The sequence below is a fragment of the Vitis riparia genome, chromosome 1, assembly GCF_004353265.1.
Source record: "Vitis riparia cultivar Riparia Gloire de Montpellier isolate 1030 chromosome 1, EGFV_Vit.rip_1.0, whole genome shotgun sequence".
Lineage (NCBI taxonomy): Eukaryota > Viridiplantae > Streptophyta > Magnoliopsida > Vitales > Vitaceae > Vitis > Vitis riparia.
Window position 1 is genome coordinate 14544088 of NC_048431.1, and position 21812 is coordinate 14565899.

A 21812-nucleotide genomic window follows, 5' to 3' on the forward strand; every position below is an offset into this window, starting at 1 on the left:
GATTTTAATTACAAAGAAAAGTGTTTCTTGGAGTTTAGATCACTGGGCTCAGATTCCTTGTACAAAAAGTAGAGTTCCGGTCACTTGTTTTTTTTCCTCGCATTAGAGAATTAACATATAGTTAATTCTCTAACCGGTGGGGTACAGATGCTTCCCTTTAATGGGTTCAAACACTAAATCCCTCTCACTGATGCACCTTGCAATGGCTCATACCTCTCACCTAGCACTTGCCATTCAAGGTGATCTTTAACCTTGGATTACCCGTCAAAAGCTCGCAAGAGATAACTAATGGATGTCTCCTTGGAGTCCAAAAGCTTACCAAGTGTTGGCCATTCTAGAAAATCCTACCTTCAAGTCACCTCCTAGAGGCTCGCAAGGGGTAAACTAGTACATCTCCATGGATAGAGATCACTTGCCTTACTAAGTGTTGGCCCAGGTGATTTAAAGACGTTTTAAGTTAACTAAAAAGATAAAAACCATTAACGGGTCACACTTTCTCTTCATTAAAAACTAAAACAACAAAACTTCCAATTTATGCATGAGGAAGCTTACCTGGCTTTCTTCACTCCAAGAGACAAAGAGCCTAGCCTCTCATCCTCTGAGAAAACATTTCAGAGAATGTTTGGCTAGCAAGAAAATGAAAAATGAAAGAGAAGGAAAAACAGAGCAAGGCTCTATATATTCTATATAATTATATATCTATATAATGGATCTCCTAGAAAAAAACTCCCCGAGAGTCTTTTTAGTGTTTACAAGAGAGTTTATATACGAAGATAATTTACCCTTCCTTGGATACTTCCTAGCTAAGGAATTACATGAGTGGCTGAATACAAGGAGAAAATGGAAATTTATACAAAAATATCTGAAGAAAATATCTAAAAGTGTCTGTCGCAAATATCGGGAAGCACTAAGGACCATTTCGCAGGTGAAAACGAGGTCTGCGAGATTTCGTAGACACACAAAAAGGGCTGCGAAATCACTTTGCAACAAAAGACTGATTCCGCAGCGCTGCGAAGTTGGCTTTTAGCTTGTGGTGTTCGACTTCCATTGTGTTGTGAAACTTCAGGGGGAATTCCACAGCACTGTGCAAAAAGGCTGCGAAATCATTTTGCAACAAAAGGGTGATTTCGCAACGCTGTGCAAAATTCTTCCTTCAGCTTGGAGTGATTGGCTTCCAATGGCTGTAACTTTCTCATTTCAGGTCCAAATCATACACGGTTTAAAGTGTTAGATTTTTTACTTCCTGAGATTTGAAATGGTATATAGCATGTAGAAAATGGACTTCGGGAAGTGCTCCAAAAGTGTGAAAGAAGACTGCAGCTGTTGTCGTCTATTTTCTTCACTCTGTTTTCCTCTTTGCTTTTCTCCTCTTTGCTTCTCTCCTTTGCTTGGCTTGTCTTAATGATCCAAAAAGCTGTCAAAACACTAAAACTAGCCATAAATATGATTAGAAGTCATTGCTAGGTCCTTAGCATGCCAATTGGAATAAAAATGGAGAACTACTACACAAAAGTGCTTAAAACATAATGACTTAAAGGCTCAAAATAGCACTTTTTGGGTAGTAATTACTTGTGAGCTTGAGAAGGGAAATCCAAGGTTAAAGATCACTTTGAATGATAAATGCTAGGTGAGAGGCACAAGTCATTGCAAGATGAATTAGTGAGAGGGATTTAGTGTTTGAATCCATAAAAGGGAAGCATTTGTACCACACCGATTAGAGAAATAACTATATGTTAATTCTCCAATGCGAGGAAAAGATTCAAGTGATCGGAACTCTATTTTTGTATTAGGAGACTAACCCTAGTGATCCTAAAACTCCAAGAAACACTTTTCTTTATTAGTAATTTCAGTTACTATTATTTTTTGTTAGCTTAAAACCAATCCTTTTTCAACTAAAGATTATGTTTTCTTTTAAAGCTAACCTTGAAATGAAAAAGCACCAATTCAACTTTGAATTAATATTAGTAGTAAGTTGAAAACCCTTCCTAGTGAACGATCCTAGAGCCACTATGCTATGCTAGCTAAGGCTATCCTAGTACATGGTGATATAGGTTATAAATTTTGTTGATTACTCCTATTTGAGGACCAAAATCAAGGTACACCAGTTGGGCATGGAATCATGGCACCCAATCCAATTGGTCACAAAAGCTCAATCTCGTTTTTGATGTAGATCGTTCCTATACAATCAATCATGTTGTTGTCATGTCTTGTTTTCATCATAGATCACACCCAATCCAATCGATCACAACGATTCAGTATCGTTTTCGGCGTAAAACGCACCTATATGATTGATTACATTGTTGTCTAGTCTAGTTTTCATCACAGAGCGCACATGATCAAATAGGTCCCAAAAGCTTAATTTCGATTTCAGCATAGCCCAGACATATAGATTGGTCATGTTGTTATCATGTCTGGTTTTCATCATAAACCACACTCGATCCAATCTAAAGGAAACTAAGTTTTTTTTACATCGTAGACCGCATCTATATGATTGGTCATGATGTTGTCATGTTTGGTTTTCGTCATAGATGACACCCAGTTCAATCGATCAAGATAGTTCAATATCATTTTTAGTGTAGACCGCACCTGTCCATTCAATCATGTCACTCTCCTATCTGGTTTTCTTCACAAACTGCACCTGGTTAAATAGGTCTTGATAGTTTAGTTTTAGTTTCAGATTAAATCAAACCTAAACGATCGATGTTGTCATTGTCTTGTTTGGTTTTCATCATAGACCACACCCAATCAGATAGGTCCCGATAGTTTTATTTTGGTTTCAGCGTAGACTCAACCTATACGATTGGTCACATTGTTTTCCTGCCTGATTTTCATCATAGACTAGACCCAGTTCAATTGGTCATGACAGCTCAGTTTCATTTTTAGCATAGACCTCATCTATACAATTAGTCACGTAGTTGTCTTATCTAGTTTTCTTCATAGTCGGTACTCGATCTGATCCATCATGATAGTTTAGTATCATTTTCAGCTTAGACTACACCTATATGATTAGTCAAGTTATTGTCCTGTCTGGTTTTCATCATAGATGGCACTCGGTTCGATTGGTCACAATAACTCAATTTCATTTTTGGTGTAAATCGCACTTGTACTATCAGTCACATCGTTGTCCTATTTGATTTTCATCACATATTACACACGATCAGATAGGTCCTGATAGTTGAGTTTCGATTTTGGTGTAAACCTATACGATCAATCACATTGTTGTCCTATCTGGCCTTCGTCAAAGACCGGACCTGGTTCGATAGGTCACAATAGCTTAGTTTCACTTTTTATGCATACCACATTTGTATGCTTAGTCACGTTATTGTCTTATCTGATTTTCGTCACAGTCGACACCTAATCCGATCGATCACGAAGTTCAATATCGTTTTCGGCATAGATCGCACTTATATGATCGGTCATGTCGTTGTCATCTCTTATTTTCCTCACAAACAACACTCATTCCGATCAGCCATGACCGTTCAGTATTGTTTTCAGCATAAAACGTACTTGTACGATTGGTCACGTTATTATCCTGTCTGGTTTTCATCATAGACCACACTCGGTCATAAAGGTCCTGACAGTTTTATTTTTGGTTTTGGCGTAAACTAAACCTATACGATCAGTCACGTCGTTGACTATTTAATTTTCGTCATAGATCGAACACATTTCGATAGATCATGAGAAGTCAATTTCATTTTCAATGTAGACTGCATCCATACGATTAGTCACGAAGTTGTCCTATCTAGTTTTCATCATAGACAACTCCTGATACGATTGGTCACGATAATTCAATATCGTTTTCGGTATTGACTGCACCTATCCGTTTGGTCACTTCATTGCCTTATCTGGTTTTCGTCACAAACCACACCCTGTCGATCGATCACAATAACTTAGTTTCATTTTTGGCATAGACAGCACCTATCTGTTCGGTCATGTAGTTGTCCTGCCTGGTTTTCATCAAAGACCACACTTGGTAAAAAAGGTCCCGATAATTTAGTTTCGGTTTTAGCGTAGACCGAACTTATACGATTGGTCACGTTGTTGTCCTGTTTGGTTTTTTTCACAGATCGAACATGATTCAATAAGTCACGACAACTCAATTTCTTTTTCAACGTAGATCGTTGTTAGGATAGAGCCCTTAAAAGCATGGAATAATGTAATCAATTTGGAATTCATTATTTATTTAATGATATTCCAATTTCATTTTTATCTATCCTCATTCCATGTATTATACTTATGAGCATTCTTACCTACATTTTTTTCATTGTATGTGACTTAGGTGCATTAGGAGTTGCACAAAATATCTAATTCATTGGTCCCTTACAAATAGATGATTTGTTCACAAGCGGTTCATAGGTCTTGGCAACCCATTAAAGATTGCAATGCACCACCTCCTAATTGAAGGGATGGCTAGTCTTGGCTATCAAGATGGGTTTCCCATGGTGAGTGCACTAGTGTGTATGGTTACACAGTGGATAGGACCTACAGTGAGTCAGGACTTAAGGCTATCAAGTAGTCATGACCTCATCAAGTTGCTTCATTGTGTTGTCTCTCAACCTTGAGAGAATATTGAGCTTGTGTTAAAGTTAGCAATGACTTTGACCTATAAGTGAGATCGTAAGCTGATCATATATTCCTTATGGGTTGGATCATTGTTGATGGAAACTGGTAGCAATAGGTATTCTCAATAAAGGCACCATGATATCTCTTGGGATTGAGACAGTGTGTCCTCTTAGGTGATCTTAAGGAGGTGTGTTCATGGAAACTATGGCTATAGTAGTTCCTTAAGTAGAACTTTGACATAAACTCTTTGAGAGCTAAAACATGTTAATTGAACACACAATAGGAGGATTTGTAGCTCAAAGATAGTAGAGGTAGTCTTGAAAAGCTTATAGTTTTCACCTTGTTAGACTATGGACACCAATTCATGGGGAGACTAAACACAATGGATAGCAAGTCACAGACCTGAGCACTTAGTGTCTCGTTGTTATTTACATAGAATACTGGAGTTCAGTTGATTATCTGTAGTGGGTTATTGAATCAACTTTAGAATTAGATTCTAAGGGAGCTAGTATTCCTATTGGTCCCAATGGTCCCTACTCTAAGCTCATATACCTTGTTGGCATGGGTTATGAGGGTCGGATTGGCTCTACATTCACTTTTGTCTATAAGGGTGTTTTAGTAATTACATAAGATTGCATAGTGGTAAGTGACAAGGTCTCTAGATTGGGCTAATTGATTAATTAGTAGACCCTATTGGGTTAATTAATCAATTAGAACCCATTTTGGGTTAGATTAAGTGACCCAAGCCCATGTGGGCTCAAGTCACTTAAGCCCACTTAGGAACCCTATAAATACTCCTTAAGGGTTAGGGTTTCCATGGCTTTTGTTTTCCACCATCCAAAGAGATTGAGAGCCATAACCTCCACTCTCTTTTCCTCCCCATCAGAAGTGCGCCAAGATCAAGGTTCAAGTCATTGGGAGGAAGACTTCGGGTTTACGAGACTTTTACGATTTCAATCTTCATCTTTACCATGTGGATTTGATTCCGGAACATTCGAATCTGAGCTATGGTTTTTGTTAGCAATTTTTGAATCCTTTTAAAGTATAAAAATGTTATTTTTCCACTGTGCATAAGAGTTAAAAGAAAACCTAAGATAGTTATGCATGTTCCTAACATGATCCGGAATTGGGAAACAAAGAGATTCGGGTTTTTCCCTTCAACTGTATCTGTATGATAAGTCATGTTATTGCCTTGTCTAGTTTTCATCACAGATGGTACCTAATCCGATTGATCATGGTAACTAAGTTTTGTTTTTGATGTAGACTGCACCTATACAATCGATCACGTTGTTGTCTTATCTAGATTTTATCACAAACCACACCTGGTCAGATAGGTCCTAACAATTCAGTTTCGATTTCTACTTAGACTAGATCTATACATTTGGTTTTTGTCATAGATCGTACCCGATTAGATTGATCACAACAACTTACTTTCATTTTCGGCTTAAACCACACCTATACTATCGATCAAGTCATTCTTCTATCTATTTTTCATCACAAACTGCACCCAATAAGATAGGTCCTAACAGTTCAATTTTAGTTTTGTCATCGACCAGACCTATACAATCGATCACGTCGTTGTCCTATCTGACTTTTGTCACAAACCAAACCTAATTCGATCACGACAATTCATTATCATTTTCAACGTATATTGAACCTATATGATCGATCACATTATTGTCTTGTTTGGTTTTCATCGAAGATGGCACCAGGTCTAATTAGTCACATCAGCTCAATTTTGTTTTCAGCATTAAGTCATCTAAACGATCAGTCATGTAATTATCCTATCTAGTTTTCATCACAAACGACACCCGATCCGATCAATCGTGAAAGTTTAGTATCATTTTTGGTGTACATCGCACCTGTACGATCGATCACATCATTGTCATGTCTTGTTTTTGTCATAGACGACACCCCATCAGATTGATCACGAAAGTTCAGTATCGTTTTTAGTGTGGAACGCACTTGTACGATCGATCACGACATTATCCTATTTAGTTTTCATCATAGAGTGCACCCCGATAAGATAAGTCATAACAATTCAGTTTCGGTTTTACCATAGACTAGACCAATAAATTGTTCACGTTACTGTCTTATTTGGTTTTTGTCACAGACCACACCTAGTCTTATCTAACATAGTAGCTAAGTTTCATTTTTATTGTAGATCGCGTCTGTACAATCGGTCACCTTATTTGGTTTTTTGCGTAGATTATACCCAATCTAATTGGTCATGGTAACTCAGTTTCGTTTCGGCGTAGAGCACCCCTATGTGATCAATCACGTCGTTGTTCTGTCTTATTTTTGTCACATATTGTATTGGTACGATCAATCACGATAGCTCAGTTTTGTTTTCTGCATAGACCAAACCTATACTATCGGTCACATCGTTGTTCAATCTAGTTTTTATCACAAATTACACCCTATCTGATTGTTCATGACAACTCAATTTCGTTTTCGACATAAAGCGCACCTATATGATCAGTCACATCGTTGTTCTATCTGGTTTTAATCACAGAAGGTACCCAGTCTGATCGATCATGAAAGCTCTATATCATTTTCAGCATAGACCGGACCTCTACAATCTGTCACATCGTTGTCTTATAGAATCGGTCACGTCATTGTCCTATTTGGTTTTTGTAACAGAGGGCACCAAGTCCGACTAATCACAACAACTCAATTTCATTTTTGGCGTATACTATACTATCAATCATGTCATTGTCTTGTCCGGTTTTCTCATAAACCATACCCAACCTAATCAATCACGACACCTCAGTTTTGTTTTCAATGTAGACCAGACCTATACTATCGATCGCATCATTGTCCTATTTGGTTTCGTTACAAACTGCACCTCATTCAATTGTTCACGACAACTCAGTTTTTTTTTCCAGTATAGAGCGCACCTATATGATCGGTCATGTCGTTTTCATGTCCGGTTTTAATCATAAACCACACCCGGTCCAATCGATCACGAAAGCTTAGTTTCATTTTTAGTGTAAACAACACCTCTACGATTGGTCACATCATTGTCCTATAGGGTTGATCACGTCGTTGTCCTATTTGGTTTTCATAATAGATGACACCCAATCGGATCGATCAAAATAGCTCAGTTTCATTCTTGGTGTAGACCACACTTATACGATTGATCACGTCATTTTCCTATCTGGTTTTCATCACATACCATACTTAGTGCGATCAATCACAATAACTTAGTTTCATGTCTTATCTGGTTTTCATAAAAAACTACACCTAGTCTTAGAGGTCCTGACAATTCAGATTCAATTTTGATGTAGACAAGACTTATACGATCACTCAAGTCATTGTCCTATTTGGTTTTCTTCATAGACCGTACTCGGTTTGATCGACACAACAACACGATTTTATTTTCAGCATACACCACGTCTATACGACCAATCACGTTGTTGTCCTATCTAGTATTCATCACAAATTACACCTAGTTCGATCAATCACGACAGTTCAGTATCGTTTTACAAGTAGAATGCACTTGTACGATTGGTCACTTCATTATCTTGTCTGGTTTTCATCATAGACAGTACCTGGTCAGATAGATCCCAATAATTCAGTTTCGATTTCGGCATAGACCAAACCTATATTCTTAATCATGTTTTTGTCTTATCTGGATTTCATCACACATCGTACCCATTTTGATTGATCATAACAACTCGGTTTAGATTTCGAGGTAGACCGCATCTGTACAATCAATCACATAGTTGTCCTATATGGTTTTCGTCATAGTCGACACTCGATTCAATCAGTCATGAAATTTTAATATTGTTTTTGACATAATTGGTGCCAACATGATCAGTCACGTCGTTATCCTTTCTGGTTTTCGTCATAGACTGCACCCGGTCTGATTGATCATGACAGTTCAATATCATTTTCAAAGTAGAACACACCTCTATGATCAGTCACATCATTGTCCTGTCTAGTTTTCATCATAAATCGTACCAAGTTTGATCAGTCACAACAACTCAATTTTGTTTTTGACGTTGACCGCATCTTTATGATCAATCATGCAGTTGTCTTATCTGGTATTCATCAAAGTCAGCACTCGATCCAATCGATCACGAAAGTTCATTATCATTTTCAACATAGACAAGACTTGTATGATCAGTCACGTTGTTGTCCTGTCCAGTTTTTGTCACAGATAGTACTCGGTCTGATTAATCATGACAGTTCAGTATCATTTTTCAATGTAGAACACACCTCTCCATTCGATCACATCATTGTCCTGTCTGGTTTTCCTCATTGGCCGCACTAAGTTGATCGATCACGACGACTTAATTTTGTTTTTGGCATAAGTTACACTTGTACGATCGGTCACGTCATTGTCCTATCCGACTTTTCTCACAGATGGCACCATGTCAAATAAGTCCCAATAGTTCAGTTTCGATTTTGATGTAAACTAGACCTATACGATCAATCACATTGTTTTCTTATTTGGTTTTAGCAATAGATCGTACCCAGTATGATTGGTCATAACAGATCAGTTTCGTTTTCGATGTAGACCACATCTATACAATCAGTCATGTAGTTTTCCTATCTGGTTTTGGTCAAAGTCGACACCTGATTTGGTTTTAGCAATAGATTTGATCAGTCATGATAATTCAATATCATTTTTGACCTAGACCCCACTTGTAATAACAGTCACATCATTGTCTTCTCTGGTTTTCACCACAAACTGCACCCAATCCGATCGATCACAATACTTCAATACCATTTTCAGCATAGACTGCACTTGTATAATCGGTCATGTCATTGTCTTATCTGATTTTCATCACAAACCACACACGATCAGATAGGTCCCGACAGTTTAGTTTTGAATTTGGCCTAGACATGACCTATACGATCGGTCACGTGGTTAAACTGTTTGGTTTTCGTCACAGACCATACCCGATCTGATCGATCACGACAACTTTGTTTCATTTTCGACATAGACCGTATCTATAAGATCAGTCATGTCATTGTGCTATTTGGTCTTCATCATAGTTGACACTCGATCTAATTGGTCACGATAGTTCAGTATCATTTTCAGCATAGATCGGACCTGTGTGATCAATCACGTCGTTATCCTAACCAATTTTCATCCTAGACAACTGATTACTACCAAAAAATGCTATTTTGTAGACCTAATTATAAGGGTTTTAAGCACCTTTGAGTAGTAATCATATTCATTTAACCTAATTAATTCATTAAGCTCCTTAGTAATTAGTTCTAACCATTTTTAGTGGTAAGTTTACATGTTTTTCATCAGCTTATGAACCAATTCAAGCATGCCAATTGATGGAGGAGCTACTTGGGCGAGTTAAGCAAGGATTTTGGACGTTTACAGGCTTGAATTTCAAGTGGAAACGTGAGCATAAGCAATGGGAACACCATTTCGCAAGGGGAGGCAATTCACTTGCCAAATGACCAATTTCGCAAGGTGAATTTCACCTTGCCAAAATTTCGCAAGGGAATTTTCCTCATGGAGTGAAATTTGGCCATTTCGCACCATGAAGAACCACCTTGCGAAATTTTACAAGGTGGCTTTTCACCTTGCGAAATTTGGACCTTTCATCTTCTCCCTTTCGAAATGCCTTTGAAATCCCCTGTTTTGAGACGCTGTTGATGATATTCCACTGCCGGTTCTCCAAGATATTTTGCTTGACTTTTAGCTTTGTAAATACCTATTTTACCCTTGTAATCAACCAATGAAAAGGTTTCTTTTGTAATAGCTCTTGTAATTTAGCTTTTTATTGTCTTTAAATAGAGGTGAAGAGCCTCAGACACGATCATCTTGTAACTTGTAACTTTATAAGTTATAAGAGCACTTTTGTTCATACGCTTCTTTTCTCTTTTCTTTCTCATTTTTTTAGTAGCCAAACATCCTTGGAGGATGAAATCCCCAAGGATGAGAGGCTAAAACCTTTTAGTTTATTGAAGTAATGGATGCCATGTGAAGCTCCCGTGTCAGGATGGAGATTTCCAAGCCATAAATGTAAGTAGCTGAGCGTCATAAATGTTTTCATTCAAAGTAAAGCTTTTAATCCCTTTGACTTGCTTTGAATGGCCAATACTTGATAACCTTTTGGTCTCAGTGGATTCTTATTGTTAGATCCACTAACGTTCATTAGTTATCTCCTATGAGCCATTGTATTGCAAGTCGAGGAGATGACCTATACCAATAAAAGAACAGTTATGAGGTTCAGCTACCCTTTTTGTAAGTTTTCAAGGACTAAAACTCAGTTGTTAAACTCATACCGATTCGGGAAGTAAGCATCACCTTAGTTGCTTCCCCAACTCGAGGTGAAAAGTCCCAAAATCTCCATTTTTACACAGTGAGTTAAGCATGGCTATCCAAAGCTTTGAGAAACTTCTTTTTCCATCTTTTAACCTATTTTCATGTTAGGTTAGTTTACAACACCTTCATCTTTTTATGTTTTCATCTTAACCTAATTTTTATTAAGAAAAGTTCACTCCATCCTCCGAACTTCACCAGTTAAAGTAAAAACCCTTCCCAGTGTTCGATCCTAGAGCCACTATGCTATAGTAGCTTTGCTACTTTAGTGCAAGGACCTTAGGTATAAATTTTGTTGATACCCTTACATGCCAAGCTACCAAGAGTCGGGTTATCAAATGGTGCCGTTGCCGGGGAAGGTGCTATTTCACTGTGAATACATCAGCCGGAGGTAACTCGTGAGACTTCTCATGAGTGAGGTGAATTCTATCTCATTTTTCATTTACTAACTTTTTATTTTAGTTTTAGAACATTTTTAACTTAGTTTAGATAAGTTTCTTTTAGCTTTTAACTTTCATTTTTAGTTTATTTTTCATACTCGGTTTTTCCTTCTGCATGCTCTGTTTTTTTTTTTTCTTTTTCTTTGTTTTGTTTATTTGTTTTGTTCCAGCTGAATCCATGCATGCCCTATTAGATTAGAGACCAAGAGGGAAGGTTAGTGCGGATAGAGACTCCATGAGCTACTGAATTAGAGATTATTTTGGAAGTTATGGAGAATCAGCCAGAGGATCAACATTCACAACACGGGCAGGAGAATGATCCGAACTTGTATAGGTCTATGAGGGACAGGATGCACCCTATGAGGATGAGTGCACCATCTTGCATCATTCCTCCTATAAAGCAATTGATTATCAGGCCACACATCGTGCCTCTGCTTCCTACTTTCCATGGGATGGAAAGTGAAAATCCATATGCGCACATAAAGGAATTCGAAGATGTGTGCAATACTTTTCAAGAAGGGGGAACAACTATTGAGCTTATGAGGTTGAAGCTCTTTCCATTCACATTAAAGGACAAAGCCAAGATATGGCTCAATTCCTTGAGGCCGAGAAGCATAAGAACATGGACAGAACTTCAAGCTGATTTTTTGAAGAAGTTTTTCCCTACTCACAGAACAAATGGATTGAAGAGACAAATCTCCACTTCTCAGCACGTGAGAATGAAAAACTTTATGATGCTGGGAGAGGTATATGGAGGCCATCAATGCATGTCCTCACCACGGCTTTGATACATGGCTTTTGGTGAGCTATTTTTATGATGGCATGTCATCTTCAATGAAGCAGATATTGGAGACAATGTGTGGGGGTGATTTCATGAGCAAGAACCCTGAGGAGGCTATGGATTTCCTAAGTTATGTCTCAGAGGTTTCCCGTGGATGGGATGAGCCCAATAACAGAGAAATGGGGAAGAGGCCAGTTCAGCAAATGTCAAGAGGGGGGATGTACAATCTGAGTGAAGACATGGAGATGAAAGCCAAGGTAGCTGCCATGGCTAGAAAAATAGAGGAAATGGAGTTGAGAAAAGTTCACAAAGTCCAAGCTATTTCAGAACCTCAACAACAAGCCAATCCTTGCTCCATCTGTCAGTCATTTGAACATATGGTGGAAGAATGTCCCACCATTCCAGCAGCAAGAGAAATGTTCGGTGAACAAGCTAACCTGATTAGCCAATGGAAGCCAAATTCAAATGCTCCCTATGGCAACACGTACAACTCTAGCTAGAGGAACCACCCAAACTTTGCATGGAAGCCAAGGCCAAACCCATATCAGTCACCAGCCCAATCAAGCCAATAGAGTCAAGGTCAATCCTCAGTTGAGCAAGCACTCATAAGCCTTAGCAAGGTTATGGGTGACTTTGTGAGTGAGCAAAAATCCATCAACTCTCAACTAAATCAGAAGATTGACAATGTAGAGAGTACATTGAACAAGAAGATAGATGGGATGCATAATGAGTTGTCTCAGAAAATTGACAACATCCAATATTCCATCTCAAGGCTCACAAATTTGAACACTGTCAATGAGAAAGGGAAGTTTCCCTCTCAGCCTCGCCAAAATCCTAAGAGGATACATGAAGTGGAATCCAAAGATGAGGATTCTTCAAAGGTGAGGGGCGTGCAAGCTATTATCACTTTGAGAAGTGGTAAGGAAGTGCATCAGTCGAAGCATGATCAGAGGAAAGCCAAAGAAGACAAAGGCCGATAGAAAAGAAGAAAAGAAGAAAGAAAAAAAGGGAAAGAAAGTTCAGATGAAGAAAGCATCATTCCTAGCATGGATGAGGAACCTCAAATTCTTTTAAAGGAAGGCATGATGAAGAAGCACATGCCTCCTCCATTTCCTCAAGCCTTGCGTGGGAAGAAACTGATCAAGAATGCTTTTGAGATTCTTGATGTGCCAAGACAAGTGAAGGTGAATATTCCTTTACTTGATATGATCAAGCAAGTACCCACATATGCAAAGTTTTTGAAGGACTTGTGCACTGTGAAAAGAGGACTCAATGTTACAAAGCAAGCCTTCCTAACCGAGCAAGTGAGTGCTATAATCCAATGCAAGTCTCCAATCAAATACAAAGATCCGGGGTGTCCTACAATCTCAGTCAATATTGGAGGAACCCAAGTGGAGAAGGCATTGCTTGATTTGGGGGCAAGTGTTAACTTGCTTCCATACTCTGTATACAAGGAGCTAGGGTTGGGAGAACTCAAGCCAACATTGATCACCTTATCCTTAGCTGACTGATCAGTGAAAATCCCCAGGGGGTAATAGAGGATGTATTGGTTCAAGTTAACAAATTCCACTATCCAGTAGATTTTGTGGTGCTTGATACGGATCCCATTGTCAAAGGGATCAACTATGTTCCAATCATCCTTGGTAGACCATTCCTTGCAACATCCAATGCAATCATCAATTGTAGGAATGGGGTCATGCAACTCACTTTTGGGAATATGACATTGGAACTCAACATCTTCCATCTATGTCAAAAGCACATCCATCCTGAAGAAGATGAGGGCCCAGAAGAAGTGTGTATGATAGATACCCTGGTGGAGGAGCATTGTAATCAGAGTATGCTTGATCAGTTTGAAGAGAATCCAGATGAAAGCCATGAAGATCTTGATGATGGGTTAGCTGAACCCATGGGAATGAATGTCTTATGTCAAATGGAGACAAAAGCCAGTGATCCTCCCTTTGTTCAAGGATGAGGAAGAGATGAAGAAGCTAAGGATGCAATCCTTAAGCTTGAATTGAAGACCCTTCCTGCCGAGTTGAAGTATGCTTACTTGGAGGAAGGCAATAAAGCCCCGGTGGTAATTTCTTCTTCTTTAACCGTTTCACAAGAGGACAATCTTCTAAGAATCCTTAGAAAGCACAAGAAGGCCATCGGATGGCAAATTTTGATTTGAAGGGGATAAGCCCATTGATTTGCACGCACCATATTTATATGGAGGAGGGAGCTAAGCCAACTCGTCAGCCACAGAGGAGATTGAATCCTCATATGCAAGAGGTAGTAAGGGCTGAAGTGTTGAAGCTTCTTCAAGCGGGCATCATTTACCCATTTCAGATAGCACTTGGGTGAGTCCAACCCAAGTTGTTCCAAAAAGTCCGGGATAACCGTAGTCAAGGGGGAAAATGGAGATGAAGTGTCCACACGCCTCACAACTGGTTGGAGGGTGTGCATTGACTACAGGAAGCTAAACACAGTAACGAGAAAGGATCACTTCCCTTTACCTTTCATGGATCAAGTCCTTGTGAGAGTATCTGAGCATCCTTTTTATTGCTTCTTGGATGGGTATTTCGGGTATTTTCAAATAGAGATTGATGTGGAGGACCAGGAGAAGACTACCTTCACTTGTCCATTCGGCACCTATGCTTATAGGCGGATGCCTTTTGGATTATGCAACGCTCCTGCTACCTTCCAAAGATGCATGCTTAGCATCTTCAGTGACATCGTTGAACAAATCATGGAAGTCTTCATGGATGACATAACTGTGTATGGGACTTCTTTTGAGGATTGTTTGTCACATCTTGAAGATGTTTTGAAAAGATCCATAGAGAAAGACCTCGTACTCAATTGGAAGAAGTGTCATTTTATGGTAAATCAAGGTATTGTTCTTGGGCACGTAATCTCAAAGAAGGATATAGAGGTAGATAGAGCTAGGGTGGAACTAATTGTGAAGTTGCCACCTCCCACCAATGTAAAAGGAATAAGGCAATTCCCTGGGCATGTCGAGTTCTATAGGAGGTTTATAAAGGATTTTTCCAAGATTGCCAAACCTCTTTGTGAATTATTGTGAAGGATGCCAAGTTTGAGTGGGATGATAAATGTCAAAGGAGTTTTGAGCTCTTAAGCAATTCTTGACATCAGCGCCCATTGTGAGAGCACCAAATTGGGAGTTGCCATTTGAAGTGATGTGTGACTCAAGTGATTATGCCATTGGGGCTGTTTTGGGACAAAGAGAAGATGGTAAACCTTATGTGATCTACTATGCAAGAAGTCTTTGAATGATGCTCAAAGGAATTACACCACCACTGAGAAGAATTACTTGCTGTGGTGTATGCTTTGGAAAGTTCAGAGCTTATTTGATAGGGTCTTCCATTGTGGTATTCACGGATCATTCAGCTTTGAAGTATTTGCTAACCAAGCAAGATGCCAAGGCTAGGTTGATTAGGTGGATACTTTTGCTTCAAGAGTTCAACCTCCAGATCAGAGATAAGAAAGGTGTTGAGAATGTGGTAGCTGACCACTTGTCAAGGCTCAACATCGCTCATGACACCCATGGACTTCCCATAAATGATGATTTCCCTGAGGAATCCTTGATGCTTGTGGAGGAAGTGCCATGGTTTGCACACATTGCCAATTACTTGGTCACGGGAGAAATACCAAGTGAATGGAGCTCTCAGGACAAGAAGAATTTCTTTGCCAAGGTCCATGCATATTATTGGGAGGAGCCTTTTCTCTTCAAGTATTGTGCGGACCAAATTATAAGGAAGTGTGTGCCTGAACAAGAGAAGCATGGGATCCTATCTCATTGCCATGGGAATGCATGTGGAGGCCACTTTGCCTCTCAAAGATCGGCAATGAGAGTTCTTCAATCGGGCTTTTGGTGGCCCTCACTTTTTAAGGATGCCCATGAGGTAAGTAAAGGATGTGATAAGTGCCAAAGACTAGGCAAGCTTTCAAGGAGAAACATGATGCCTTTGAACCCCATCTTGATAGTGGATCTTTTTTATGTTTGGGCATAGACTTCATGGGACCTTTCCTATGTCTTTTGGCCACTCCTACATCTTGGTAGGAGTTGATTATGTTTCAAAGTGGGTTGAAGCTATACCCTGTAGAACCAATGATCACAAAGTGGTTCTCAAGTTCCTAAAAGAAAACATCTTCTCGAGGTTTGGAGTGCCTAAAGCAATCATCAGTGATGGAGGCACTCACTTTTGCAACAAGCCCTTTGAAGCTCTTTTGCCAAGTACGGAATTAAGCATAAGGTAGCTACACCTTATCATCCTCAAAAGAGTGGCCAAGTAGAGCTAGCCAACCGGGAAATTAAGAACATCTTAATGAAGGTGGTGAACACCAATAGGAAAGATTGGTCTGTTAAGCTCCTTGATTCCCTATGGCGTATAGGAGGCTTATAAGACTATCCTTGGATGTCACCATACCGTCTTGTTTATGGCAAAGCTTGCCACTTTCCCGTTGAGATTGAGTTCAAGGCATGGTGGGCCATTAAAAAGCTCAACATGGATTTAACTAAGGCTGGGCTAAAGAGGAGTTTGGATTTGAATGAGCTTGAGGAATTGAGAAATGATGCCTATCTCAACTCAAAAATAGCTAAGGAAAAGCTAAAGAGATGGCATGATCAGTTGGTGACCAAGAAAGAATTTTTCAAGGGACAAAGAGTCTTGCTATAGACTCTAAGCTTCACCTATTTCCGGGAAAGCTCAAATCAAGGTGGGTAGGGCCTTTTGTCATCCACCAAGTGCACTCACATGGAGTAATTGAGTTACTCAACTCAAAAAGTGCAAAGACCTTCAAGGTAAATGGGCAAAGACTCAAGCCCTACATCGAGCCATTTTCCCATGACAAGGAGGTACTCATCCTCCATGACCCATCACATCCTTGAGAAAGTGTGGTAAGTTGATGAGCTTAGCATGAAAAGCTAAGTGCTCATCTCTTTTGTTTTAATTTTAGTATTACATTCTTGTTTACTTTGCATTTTTAATACTTTTGCACATATTTTGTTTAGGTTTCTAGTTTTGATTTTGATTTTTTTTATGTTTTTAATGGAGCTTTGATGTCAATAGCAGGTACGAAAGCTCACAAGCCTACAAATGTGGAGAGAAAGATGAAATAGGGGGAGAATATATCTAAGTCCAAGCTTAAAGCCCATTTCGCAACTCAAAAAGTGAGTTGCGAAAATTTGGCAAGGTGAATTTCACCTTGCGAATGCACATTTTGGCAAGATGCAATTTACAACCTCTCGGGATTGCACTTTCGCAAGGAGTAACCAGTGCGAAAATTTTCGCAAGTCATTTTTCACCTTGCGAAATTGTTTTCAAAGCAAATATCAAAATGCACCTCTCGGGATTGGTTTTTTAAGGGGATAGCCAGTGCGAAAATTTGGCAAGGTGAATTTTCACCTTGCGAAATTTTTTCTTCATGCTTACCAAGGATTTGATTCTTTTTAAATTCATTTTCAAACTTCAATTTTGTAGTTTTAACACTCCTCAGTTCATCCCCGTACTTTGACAAATTTTCAAAAAAAAAATTTCATGGCCAAAAACCCTTTTTAAAGCCTTCTCAACTTCATTTTTCATGCATAAAACACTATTCCCCTTGCATTTCCTCTCTAGGCCACGTGCTTCATTGTTCCAGGTGAGTAATTTTTCATTTTTTCTCCATTTTTGGGCTCCTTAAATTGCTTTGTTTATGTCATTTCTATGTTTTAGGAACCATAAACATGCATTTTCATCCATTAAAACCATTTCAAAATCCATTTTTTTTCAAATCAAAGACCCACATGGCCGGCCACCATTTTTGCAAAAATCTCTATCTTGCAATGTGTTTTAGGCTCCCAAACTTACTCCATTGCATTTAGAATCATGTTTCCATTAAAACCATACCCTTTTTCTGAATTTTAAACCGTTAAAAATGAAAACTCAAATTCAAAGTAAGCATTGGAGAAGAAGATGAATAGTGCATGTGATATGCCGTGAATAGTGCCGTTGCCAAATTTTAGCAACCACTATCATGCCTTGCAAATTTTGCACTGGTTACCATTTCAACTGTATTTTGACACTTTACCCCTGGGATGCTCTATTTTTCGTGCTTTTCAGTCTTATTTCAGTATTTATACCATGGCACGGACACGGGGGCATCCTCTTCAGCTAGTCAGTGTGGGGCCCACTCACAGAGAGGTGGTCGTTCTACACCATCTCAGCCTGCCAGACCCCAGTTCCCTCTACTCAGCACGGGTACGGGACAGACGATCATCTGGGTCTTCCAGGGTCACCAGTGCCACCCCTGTGAGCAGTCCTCCACCTAAAGGACTAGGATTTCAGGACAGGGAGTCCTCCAGAGCCCTCCATCACCCCAGCATCTACTATCCCAGGTCTTCACACCTAGCAGAGGTCCTCAAGCGGCCTATGATAGCAGGGCCACCCTCCCAGGCAACACGGATATCAGAGATAGGCCATTTCACGATGAGATCTTATGAGCATGAGACTCTCCGCCTATTACCAGAGCTAGAGGAGTCATACCCCTTCTGCAGAGGTACCACATCGAGCCATTTATGACTCCTAGGTCCTTCTATTACCCTAGGGTAGTCTTAGATTTCTACCAGACTATGACTACTAGAGGCGTCCAGGACCCATAGCCATTCATTTTTGATTGATGGCCAGCATGGTATTTTAGAGCCCGAGATATAGCCGCCTATGCATTTTCCGCCTATCCTGAGGACCTTGGTTCCTTCCGGCATTGGTCTCAGTATTCAGAGCCGACATGGTGTCTACTTATCAGGAGGTGAGTCACTGGTAGGACCATTTTGAGGAGGGAGCTTCCTCCACGGATGTTACTTATAGATTTGGTGTCCGCACCAATCTTTTTCCACTCCAGCATGTCGTCCAGAGGAGAGGTGCTATCTAGATGCGCTTTACCGCATCTCTGAGGGATTCTACTTTGGACCCCACCATCTAGTCATGGGCTGCTCTTACCTATTTTGAGGAGAAGGTGCATAGGAAGCGCCTACACAGAGCTGGTACTATTCCACTCTTATTTCCGAGGCTGATCTCTCAGGTCTTAGAGGATATGGGATACCCTTCTCAGCCCCACCTAGAGCGTCGTCATCATTGTCGAGAGCTCTTTACCAGTGAGAGTTGGACCCAGTTCTTAGACCGCTCACCATGGACCAGGGTATCCCTAGACCATTAGCTCCCGCGCCTCCAGTTCTCCAGGTAGCCCAGCACCTACAAGTACAGACATCACCAGAGCAGGACCCACATACCACAAAGCCTTCTTCTTCAGTACCTGCTCCAGTGACTTGCCACTACTGATACTCCCGCACACCCAGTCACTCCTGCTCCAGCCTATGCTGAGTCTTAGCGGGCCATCCATCACTGTCTTCGCTACAGAGTTCAGAGCTCTCATGTCGTCCTTTCACTCATTGAGCGCCTCTCAGGCCCACCTTAGTCCGTGAGATGCAGGCCATCAGACGACAGATGGATACCATACAGAAATCAGGCTCACATACAGCATTCAGGCTCAGCATACAGCTATCCTGGACCAGCACTCCGCCATGCTCTCTCAGATCCACCATCACTTGGGCATATCACCTCCTCCACCTCAGAGCCACATCCATGATTGGATATTTCTATCTCCATTTGTATATGTTTTGTATAATGATACATGTTTTATATTCTGAGATTGTATTACCTCATGCTTATATCTTGTACTCAACTCTCTCAGTTTATATAAGCATCATTTTTTGTATCTTATTTCCTCTCTCACGTTTCTTATGGTTTTTGAATCATGTGGATGCACTCACACGCCTTGAATACCACATCACCATAAGGTATATCATTCCTTCCTCGTCTTTTTCGATAGAAACATTGGGGACAATGTTCATCTCGGTTGGGGGGAGAGTTGAGGAAGTAAGTATTTCCTATTTTAGTTAGTTATTTTGTTGATTTAGTAGTTTTTTACCCTTTTCAAAATTTTTTGTTTCATTCTCTATGGTTGTTAAAGATAATTTCTCAAAATAAAATAGGATAAGTCGAGTTTTAACTCAATTACTTAAGTCTTGGAGTTTGTTTTATGCTTTCAAAGTTGATAATCTATTGAAGCCCTCTTTGATTTCGAACTTATTTCTTCCATTTCAAGCTTTACACACACCGTGCACATTAGATCCCGGATATATGATGTAAAACTTTCTCACCCTCTAAGCTTAGAAAAATTTTGACTTGGTTCATTACTTAACCTTTTTTTAATAGTGTTGGGACACCTCAAAAAGACCAATGAGTCTTAAAAAAAAAGAATAAGTTTCTATTCTTTCCTTGAAACCTAAGCATGATCCGAAGGGGTGGCGAAAGCCTTTAAAACCTGATGCCCGAAACCTTGATTGGTTGGGAGTCATTGATCCTCTACTTGCTACATAGGTGAATTGGTTAAGTTTAGTGAGTAAAAAGAATTGTGAATGAGAAGGTGCGTTCCTAACCTATTAAGAGTTGGTTAATTTTGCCAAAGTTCGAGAAAAGCTTAGGTTGGGGGGAGAGGATAGTTGTACATACTATATCCAGAAGCTAATCTCATTAACACTTAGCTCATTATGGAAGAGTTTGATCCGGAACCTTGAGAGTAGAGATTCTTTTGATACTTAATTGCATAATCTCCACTCTTTGTACTTTTTGTTTAAGTTTTAGCTTTGACAACTCCTATTGCATTTTGAATCTTCATATCTTTAGTTCACCATGTGAGATGTGTTTTGATATCAATCATGCCACTCAATTATTTTTTGGAGTGATTTGCATGACCTCTTTTATGTATATTATTATGTTTGCTTAGTTTTTATCTCCTCCATTGCTACGGGACTAGCAATGAGTCGGTTGGGGGGTGTGATTACTACCGAAAAGTGCTATTTTGTAGACCTAATTATAAGGGTTTTAAGCACCTTTGAGTAGTAATCATATTCATTTAACCTAATTAATTCATTAAGCTCCTTAGTAATTAGTTCTAACCATTTTTAGTGGCAAGTTTACATGTTTTTCATCAGCTTATGAACCAATTCAAGCATGCCAATTGATGGAGGAGCTACTTGGGCGAGTTAAGCAAGGATTTTGGACGTTTACAGGCTTGAATTTCAAGTGGAAATGCGAGCACAAGCAATGGGAACACCATTTCGCAAGGGGAGGCAATTCACTTGCCAAATGACCAATTTCGCAAGGAGATTTTCCTCATGGTGCAAAATTTGGCCATTTCGCACCATGAAGAAACCACCTTGCGAAATTTCGCAATGTGGCTTTTCACCTTGCAAAATTTGGACCTTTCATCTTCCCTCTTTCGAAATGCCTTTGAAATCCCCTATTTTGAGACGCTGTTGATGATATTCCACTATCGGTTCTCCAAGATATTTTGCTTGACTTTTAGCTTTCTAAATACCTATTTTACCCTTGTAATCAACCAATGAAAAGGTTTCTTTTGTAATAGCTCTTGTAATTTAGCTTTTTATTGTCTTTAAATAGAGGTGAAGAGCCTCAGACACGATCATCTTGTAACCTGTAACTTTATAAGTTATAAGAGCACTTTTGTTCATACGCTTCTTTTCTCTTTTCTTTCTCATTTTCTTAGTAGCCAAACATCCTTGGATGATGAAATCCCCAAGGATGAGAGGCTAAAACCTTTTAGTTTCTTGAAGTAATGGATGCCATGTGAAGCTCTCGTGTCAGGATGGAGATTTCCAAGCCATAAA

General features: G+C 39.5%; 1 pseudogene; it reads left to right on the forward strand.

Moving 5' to 3' along the window:
* Nucleotides 1-21812, forward strand: part of LOC117920432 — a 149890-nt pseudogene that overhangs the window by 35063 nt on the left and 93015 nt on the right.